At 47.0% G+C, this 9,230-nt stretch overlaps 1 protein-coding gene across 1 annotated transcript in view; it reads right to left on the reverse strand.

Annotated features, from left to right (window-relative positions):
* The window catches only part of CPNE4 (copine 4), a 244,692-nt gene extending 235,746 nt beyond the window's left edge, over positions 1 to 8,946 (reverse strand). The window contains exon 1 of the mRNA XM_075495585.1: positions 8,871 to 8,946. The gene's annotated coding sequence lies outside the window, so the exon portion shown is untranslated. The remainder of the gene's footprint in view (positions 1 to 8,870) is intronic.
* Between the last annotated feature and the right edge of the window lie 284 nt (positions 8,947 to 9,230).

Genomic DNA, 9,230 nt, shown 5'->3' on the forward strand with positions numbered 1-9,230 from the left:
AAACTTCCAGATGATTGAAATTTCACTTCCTCCAGAAATTTTTTCTAGTTACACTACTGTTCCAGTGAGAAAGTTTTTCACAGTGTTTGACCTGATTTTCCACTGCAGATAACAAATGTTCCAAGTCTGTAAACTTACAAATACAAAAAAGATTATGTTTCTTTCCTGACATTCTCTTTCTTTCCTGACATTCAAGACAGGAATAATTCCAGCACCAGTGAAGGTAATGTAAGTTTTGCTTTGCATTTCACAAGAGTCAGAACTTTACTGACTGTTTTTTTCATTAAAACCCAGTTGTAATTTCTGATCCTTCTACCCCTCAAGAAGTACAAAAGTATCTTCTCCTCTCTTCATAAAACCTGTTCTTATTTTTCCTTCTCTCCAATTTTACCTACTGTACGACCCTTCCCTAACTATTAAATAGCATATAATATAGCAGGCCTGTGTATTGGTTCTCACCCTCAGTCAATTGCTCCTTTACAACTCGTGTCAACATCTTGAGCTTCATCCTCCTCTGTTTCTTTCAATGGCTTTTGTGCTATTTAAAAAAAAAAAAGTTTTCCTTACCATAGCAATCCATACCAGCACCACTCGTCACTGTCTAAGACCAGGCAAAGAGCCAGTTATAAACCACATTAGTGTCAGAAACACATACAAAAACACACTGATGGATAAAAGTTCAGCACAGAGAAGGCTTAAGTTACAAGGCTTCTCCTGCAGGCATCCAGCTATTTTGAAAGTAGTTCAAATAACCTTGCATCTACTATTCAACTGTGTGTCCTCCTAAGGGAATCGGCACAGCATAGCTCATACTGATTTCACACCTCAGCTTTGTGTGAATCCTCCTCCTAGGGGTTCAGCTGTCTGTGATCCAAGGCCTAGTTTTGACACAGCAGAACTGCGTAACCTTGGATGAAACTTCTCAGGAAACTGCCAGCTTGCAAGAAAGCTGTGTGACAATACTTAGACTAGAGCCATGATAGATAAGAACGGTAAATTTGCAGCTAGACATAAGATCCTTGAAACATAGGTTGTTAACAGTTCAAGGACTCAAGAAAAAACAAAAACCCATGAAAAGCTATGAAAACCTATAGTGGCAAAAAAACAGGGAGTCAGCATATAGCAACTCAGCAACGCTGAGAATCAGTCCATCCAAGAAGCAACAGAAGTCCACCTTCCCCAATACTGATGACTGCCAGGCCAGCAATGGTGCCAGGATGGGTGAGGCCACACCTGGAGTACTGCATCCAGTTGTGGGCTCCTCCATACAAGAGCAATATGGAGATACTGGAGAGAGTCCAGCAAAGGGCCACAAGGATGATGAAGGGACTGGAGCACCTCACATAAGAGGAAAGGCTGAGAGAGCTGGGGCTGTTCAGCCTGGAGAAGAGAAGGCTCAGGGGGGATCTTATCAACGTATACAAACATCTGAAGGGAGGGTGCAAAGAAGATGGAGCCATGCTCTTTCCAGTGGGGCCCAGTGACAGGACCAGAGGCTATGGACACAAACTGAAGCACAGGAGGTTCCCCTTGAACATCAGGAAACACTTGTTGCCTGTGAGGGTGACCGAGCACTGGCACAGGTTGCCCAGGGAAGTTGTGGACTCTCCCTCCTTGGGAGATATTCAGGAACCATTCAATCTCCCAGCCCTTCAACAGACACACACACGAGGTATCTGAGCTTGTGAAGAAAAAGCAACTTACAAATATAGTTCACCAGCTTCCCCAGTTCTGACTACTCTATAGTCCTACGACAAATTCTTTCTTCTGAAAGATAAGATTGTAATGGATATGAAGAGGAAGGACTGATGCTGTCGTTTTTCCTATAAGTTGCAAGTGAGCTTTCATGATATTAAATCAAAACTGACATAAATATTTATTTGGAATCTATCAAAGTTAGCACAGCTGCTTATGTCACAACGAGAAGCAAAATTAAAATTAAAGTTACTCAAGCAGCATTTAATCTAGATGAAAAGACAAAAGGGCTTTTCCTAAATTCAGGGAAAATTACATGTGCCTTAAAAGTTTCTGCTTGCTTTTTCTGTGCTTGTCTATGGCCATCTCCCACAGGTACTGTCAGCCCCAACACATGGGAGCTGACATTGTATTTTATACATCTGCAAAATAACCAAACCCCAAGCTGTAGCACAGCAAACTTTCTTCCATTTCTTCCACAGAGGTGAAGCTGAAGGCTCAGCCCAGACCATTAACACAAGCTTAAGACTGAAAGCTTTCTGCAAGTTTGAAAGAATATACCCAGGCAGTTTACAAGCTGCCTACAATCCGTCACAAGGAACTGGACCCTACTTAAACCACTCTGACAGACAGGCTAGTCCTAGAATTTTCTATTTCCCCTTCCCTTACTCTTCTCCTCTCCTTCATCTATACATGAATTCCATACAAATAATTTCATAGATTTTTTTCCCCCTCATTTCTTTGATCACTATGCAAAGCTGAGCCTATCTGGTCAAAAGTCTGGCAAGATCTCCAAGTCATTTTCAATCTTTCTCAGTGAACCTTAATGATCCCATAAAACTTTCACCATAAATTAATAGCCAAGTAAAAGCATCTGCTTATATCTGTTACCAACACATGATGAACCAAGGCAACATTTGCACCAGGAGTATACAAATGATGTGCAACTCCATCAACTCACAAATACAATAGTAACAGCAGCAGCAATTAACATAAAGCCAAATATGAAACAGCTGGCTACATTACTTAGCACACTGTTAGCAGTGGGTTATTCATTTGTCCACATTTCCAAGGATTTTACTGGCATTGACAAAGTGCCAGTCACAGCCTTCACATAACTGTACAGATATTCTCTTACTGCAGATATTTTGCAAGATACTTTTTAATTCAACAATCCAATTCTGCATGTATCAGAATATCCAGTTGCTTATTGACAGAATCCTTCTAGATAGCAACTAACATATTAACAATCCTAGTCTTTCACATTATGCTGAGCCACAGCGACAAGCATTACTAAAGGCAATGATCTTGCCTGAAGGCACTGGACAACATAATGCAAGAGAAGAAACTCCCTGAAGTAAACAGACAATCAAAAAAGAGTTAGAAATTAATTCTAAATACCACCCATGTCCAAGCTGCGCCCCACAGCCAAATGACTGGCTTTTGCCACCTGTGAGAAGGGTGTCTTGCCCTCTCCAGATGTACAGTGAATGTCTGTCTTGCTGCCTGACGACTGACAATCCATTTAACTTTTAGTGATCAACTCACAGTAAATAATTTACTGGAGGAAATTACAGCAGGCAGTAGATTAGGAAAGCATGAATTAAGTGCACAGGTATCATGCCAGAGCAGTTCCATAGCTTACAATCCTTTCCACCAAGAAAACTGTTCTTGCCTAGGGCACATCCGCTTTCCATTTGTTTGCTGTTTGACTAAAGGGAATCTTATTCCATACTACCCCAACTCTCTGTAATTGCCACTTACAGACTTTGCTGATCCATGAATGACACTCATTTGCAAATCAAATGCTGTAGGTACTCCCCCTGTGTCAATCATGTATCTATTGAAAATAAATAAGGAATCAAAGTCACATGGGCAGCTACAGCCAGGAATCACTGCTCTAGCCACAAACTAGATTCTTGGTCTGGCCAAGGATCCTCCTAGCACGCCATACTGATGTGCTTCTTGCACTCCCTTCTATCAGGCTACCAAAGAAGCTGGCAGCCATTTCATTTCCAACTTTGGGGGGCCTGGGCTGGGAACGTAGGAAAGGGTAGTGGTAAGAAGATGTCAGGCAGGGGGGTGGACAAGCTAAGGGATGAACACCAGGCAGGAGACGAAACTCCTCCTGGCCAGACAAGCTCCTATACATAACCAGGCCCACAATGAAAGGACTTTGCTGTCTGCTCTAACCTAGAGAGAGACCCTGTTGGTGGCGAGACACAAACAGCTGCTGAAGCAGCATTTTCCTTGCCCCACACTCCTCTTCCAGCAGCTTGCCCACCAATGCAGAGGGCCCACTCCCCCCCCACGGGAACCAGACAGGGTGCTCGGCCACCCCCTCTCCAGGGCCCTGCAACACCAGGCTGCTTTGCACTGGGACGCACTGCAAAGTTCATCTGAACACAACTTCCAAGTGGATCGCACGGATTTCGTTTCCACCTCGGTGCGGACCACCGACACCGATTGCACTTCGAGCGGCCGTATTTCAGCCGACTTTACCTCGCTATTGCCCGTGAGCCAAGACCAACGTAACGCAGCCCGTCACTGTGAACAGGAGAGCGCCCAGGCAGGTGATGTGTTTTCCCCGAGGAACGGATGGGATAAATTGGGATTAATGTCCCCGCTCCGCAAACCAGCCGGGATCCCCGGGGCGGGGGGGGGGAACCGCGCGCTCCCTCGCCCGGCATCCCCGCCGCCGCGCTCCGCCGGTCCTCGGGCGCCCCCTGGCGGCTCCGACCCGCGCCCGGCGGGGAAGACGGACGGACAGCCCGCCCAGCCCCGCGGACGCCCCACCGCGCGGCTCCGGCGCTGGCGAGGCAGCCGAGCCCCGCTCCCTGCCAGCAGCGGTTCCGCTGCCCTGGGAGGGCTGGGGCAGGTGAATCAAGTGAAGAGGGCGGCAGGCAGGGGGATCGGTACCGGCACTGCGCGTCCCCGCGGGCTGCCATATTTAGCGCTGGTCCCGCTCATCAGATTAGTATCACAGGTTGCCACAAAAATGTTACTATCAGGCAAACCCCATAGTTCCTGCAGGCGGCTGGTGGAACTCCCAAGGCAGTTTACAAGGACTTTTGTATAGTCATTTTCTTAAGGAAACCAATAGGAATTGGGCCATTTACTGCATCGGTTTTCACCAGGTATTTGAGTATCAGAGAGGAAGGGAGAAGTCCTGGTAACATTTCCCAGCAAAGCCAGAATTAAGCCACTTGCAATGTTACGTTTCCATTCTTGTCTGATAGCATGTACGATCCCTCTCCTAATTCATTTTTGCGGTTCAGATGGTCTCCAAACACCTGCACTGAAATGCATTACAAGTACCGTACTCAGCTGTAGCAGACTTTGTAGGTATAGTATTTCTGCACGCTCACAGCTGTGATTCAGCAAAACACTCAAGCTTATTCACCGAAACGCTTGGGCATGTGTTAGTTTTTAAGTACGCACATGGCTCCCCTTATGTCTTTGTAGCTTTTTCTAGGGCACAAATGCCACTTTCAAACTTACCTTTCTTTGAGAATCAGGGCTGTTTAAGGACATGCACACCACCTTGAAGAAGAGTATGTTCCTAAACCAGAGCTAGGAGGCAACTTCACAGCCGTGTAGTGTTTGCAGCACAAAAGGGCAAGCAGAAGCAAATTAACACGACTTCTTTTTGTTAGTTTGCAGTAAACACAGAAACTACAATTGGCTGATTAGCGGAAGACAACATGAGGGTCTTCAGCTCCTCAAATCTGAGTTTACACAGAATAAATGCCTCTCACTGCCAACAGCTAGCAGCAGTGGCGCATGCAACTGAACCAGCAAAGGACACTTCAGTTCCAAGTGCAGACAAAAGCAGAGCTCCTCAGAACAGCGTGCCTTGCTACGCAGAGATTTTGCTGTCAGGCATCTTGTAAAAAAACTAAAACTATTTAGCCACTCTTTAAAATTGCATGTAGCAGGCTTTAAGAGCAAAAATGGACTTAAACTTTGCTTACAAATGCTTAAACCCCAAAGTTACCGTTTTCACAGCAGCCTCAGCACAGCTCTTTGTAGACATGTATTCTTCGTCCTCAAGTTAGAACTTCCTGCTTGCTTAAAGTCACCTTTCCAATCAAGTACACTACAGCGGATGATATTAAATTTTAGTTTGGATATTTATGTGAAGTGTTGCTGACTAATGGTTGCATCGGGAACCATAATGCTGACCGCTGGCTATCTCACATTCAAATTCCCCACTCTAACAATCCATTAACAGAGTGTTGTTTTTGCATGGAGTCTACTAGATGATTTTAAAACATTCAAATAACAATCCTAGGAAAAGGGAAGCTATGAGAGCATAATAAAATACTAATGCCTACCAAATACCATGTGCACGCAAAGAAATAGAAAGCCATATAATAGAAAAACACTTTTTAAACTTTGAACATTATCAGCCAACCACTGGATGCAATACCTAGAAATATCTTTATTTTATAGCATAATTCAAACAATGTAATAGCAAACAAGGCAGACAATCCAGGTAGGATTGCCAGTCTAGAGCTTCTTCCATCTGGCTTCAACTTCTTGCTCTTTCAGACTTCCCAAGTGACTCGGCAAGCACTTAGTCTCTCCACATCCATGGTACTTTCCTATCCCACCCCTATGAAGACAAATCGGCAATTGTGATATATCGGTGATAGCTGCCATATAAAGGTCTCCTGCAAAACAGCACTGAATACATAACACCACAATGCATACTCCATTAGCTTTTCTGCATATGGAGAGGTCCAAGCTTTGGCATGCTGCTAAGAAGATAGTTTTTCTGTCCAAGGTACAAACATCCAATCTTATTAGTAGAATTACTTCACCATAATTCACCTCACTTCAGTATTTTAAACTGGGGTACATTTAAGCACCCTTTTTTAGAAAAATCTCTCCTCAAAGATTAGGAGATGGACAGTTCGGCATGATAGCCCAGCTACACGCTGGCTACTGAGCAACACAAACTGATAATGCTCTTCACAAGCATATTAAGAATCTCTTTCTGAATGTTATTAACAGCTTTCCTGAATACTTTTAACTTTAGTGATACACAATTTGTTTTCTATCGTCCTAGCCCAGGAAAGCTGTTCAGCACATGCCTGAGTTTTTCCATAGACTTATCCTTAAGGATATCAGGTATCCAAGCCTCCAACGTGGCCAGGAGGTTAGCAATACCAACACATCTATCTACCGACACTGAATTTACATGTGTGTATTCGTACTGGATTGTGGTCTCAGTTTGGGAACACCAGTGCTGAAGTACCAAAGCTAACAGAGTTACACTGGTATGCCCTACTTCAGAAACACTACTTGTTCTTTTATAACCAAATCCAATTGCCCCAAACATAGCCAATACATCTACCCCACTAAGGATTATTTTAAGGCTATTTGAAACTTTCCAGTAACGCGCATTTGAATTCCACAGACCACAATGCAGCGCCTTTTTCTCACTCGAAGAGCTAGATCGATCAGACTTTTGCCACCTGAAATTCCAAGGATCCAAGAACCAACTTGAGAAATGCCATCCCAAAGGAGTTTTCTCAGCTGAAAGTAGTCACAGCACAAAGAAAAAGCGTTAGGTTTTGTTTGTTCCACCCTCCCTAAGTCTGGTCCTATATTGCTGCTATTTGAAGTGCAAGAAAGTTTCCATTTTATTTTACTTACTTTCACACCTTAAAAAAAAAAAAAAGGCAATTTGACAGCAATGTTTGCAGTTGCAGCAACAAGAAAAGTTCCACAAACAACTGAATAGCATCTGTAATCTGCTTACTGTCAGGTATTTTAGGAACACAGAAAAAACTGAACAGCAATAACTGAATAGTCAGCTCACACGTGTGGAAATTGCAGCCTGCAAGCTTTTCTGGGAGCAATGCTCCGCTTACTGTAACATTTCTGCATAATCACACCAGAAAGCATGCTCTTTATGGTAGAGATACTATGATTACATGCATACCTGTACATCAGCTATTACAGCTAGGTCCCTGGTTCTTGACTAGGGCTTCTGAGGCTCAACCACAACACAAGCAATTAGGAATAAAACACATTCAGGATGAAAACAGTTGACTTGACCTGGCACTGCCATCAAAACACATGGAGCATTTCTAAATTTCAATCACTATCTCCAATGGGTGTCACTCGTTTCTCTGTTTAACTAACAGGTTTATTCTTCTTTAAGGCGGGTAAAACAGTCCTCCCGCTCCCTTGGACATGCCAAGTGGAGAGGGCTGACTCCTGTAAAGTTGAGCTGACTCCTTAAATTTGACTTGAAATTACTTCAGCTGGACCAGTGAAAACAAGACCCAGATGCAAAGTTACCTAACTGAGCCCGTACTGCACATCTACAGCCAGTTGTGTAACAAACCTCAGGACAATTTTACAAGTCTTAATCAGGCAAAACTCCCTGCTGATTTCCACGAGGGAGCTCTAATCAATCAAAAGCTGCAAGAACTGGATCCGGCTTTCTCCCTTTTAATGAAAAGGTTTATTTTGAGCTACGAGAACATCAGATTACGCGAACTCGGCAAGCCCGTAACTCTCACTTTAATGGCATAAGGAATTTGTCCTGCGTTTACAGAAATCAATCTCATCAGCTCTCCGTCTCTGGTAGGGTACAGAAAAAAAACCCCTAAGCTGACATAAAATAATTTCACAAATAACGGACCTGCTCTCCGCCTGCGACCTTTGCACGACAGCTAAAAGAAAAGACGGCACGGGCGGTGGGAGATTCACGGCTCTATAAGCAAACTACCTCACCTTTGGGTAAACGGGGAAGACCAGCGTCCCCGCTCGGGTTCCTCCCTGAAGTTGCGCCGCTCCCCGCGGCAGCCGGGGAGCTGCCGACCACGGGCGCTGGCGGGAAGAGAAGCCACCCGCCATGCGCCCGCAAGCGAGCGGAGGGGACCGGCTCCCTCCCGGCGGCGGTGCCCACGACCGCGCCGAAACCGCGGCGGGAAGACCCGGGCGGAGCGGCGGCGGCGCCGAGTGAGGGAGGAGGGCGGGCTGCGAGGCGCCCACTCCACGTGCGCCCCGCTCCGCGCCCGTCACCAACGGCCGCAGCGTCCGGGTGAAGCCTCGCGCCGTAACCGACACCGACGGCCGGGGCGGCAAAGCCCCGCGCGCCCGCCCGGCTGCCGCCCGCTCCCCAACTTCCCCTCAGGGGCGCCGCCCGCCCCTACCTGCCTGCCGGCGGCGGGGAGCCCCCTTCGCCCGCGCCGGGTCCCTCTCAGCGGCTGGCGGGAGGGCAGGAGCGCTGTCCCTCCGGCAGGGCGAGCCCCATGTGAAGAGGAGCGAGGGAGCCCGGCGGCTCCACCGCCGCCGCCGAGGGGAGGGGACGAAGGGAGGAGGCGGGCGGGCGGGCGCGCCTTGACGCGCCGGGCGCTCCCCCCGCTCGGAGCCGCCCCGGCCCCGGAGGTGCCGGAGCCGCCGAGCCCGCGGCAGCGCCCCCTGGGGGCTGCGGCGGGGACGGAGCCTCCCGAGCCCGCGAGCGCGGGGGTGCGAGCGTGTGCGCGCCCAGCGCCGCTGCCGGTCGCCCGTGT

This window comes from Mycteria americana, chromosome 2 (assembly GCF_035582795.1).
Source record: "Mycteria americana isolate JAX WOST 10 ecotype Jacksonville Zoo and Gardens chromosome 2, USCA_MyAme_1.0, whole genome shotgun sequence".
Classification (NCBI taxonomy): domain Eukaryota; kingdom Metazoa; phylum Chordata; class Aves; order Ciconiiformes; family Ciconiidae; genus Mycteria; species Mycteria americana.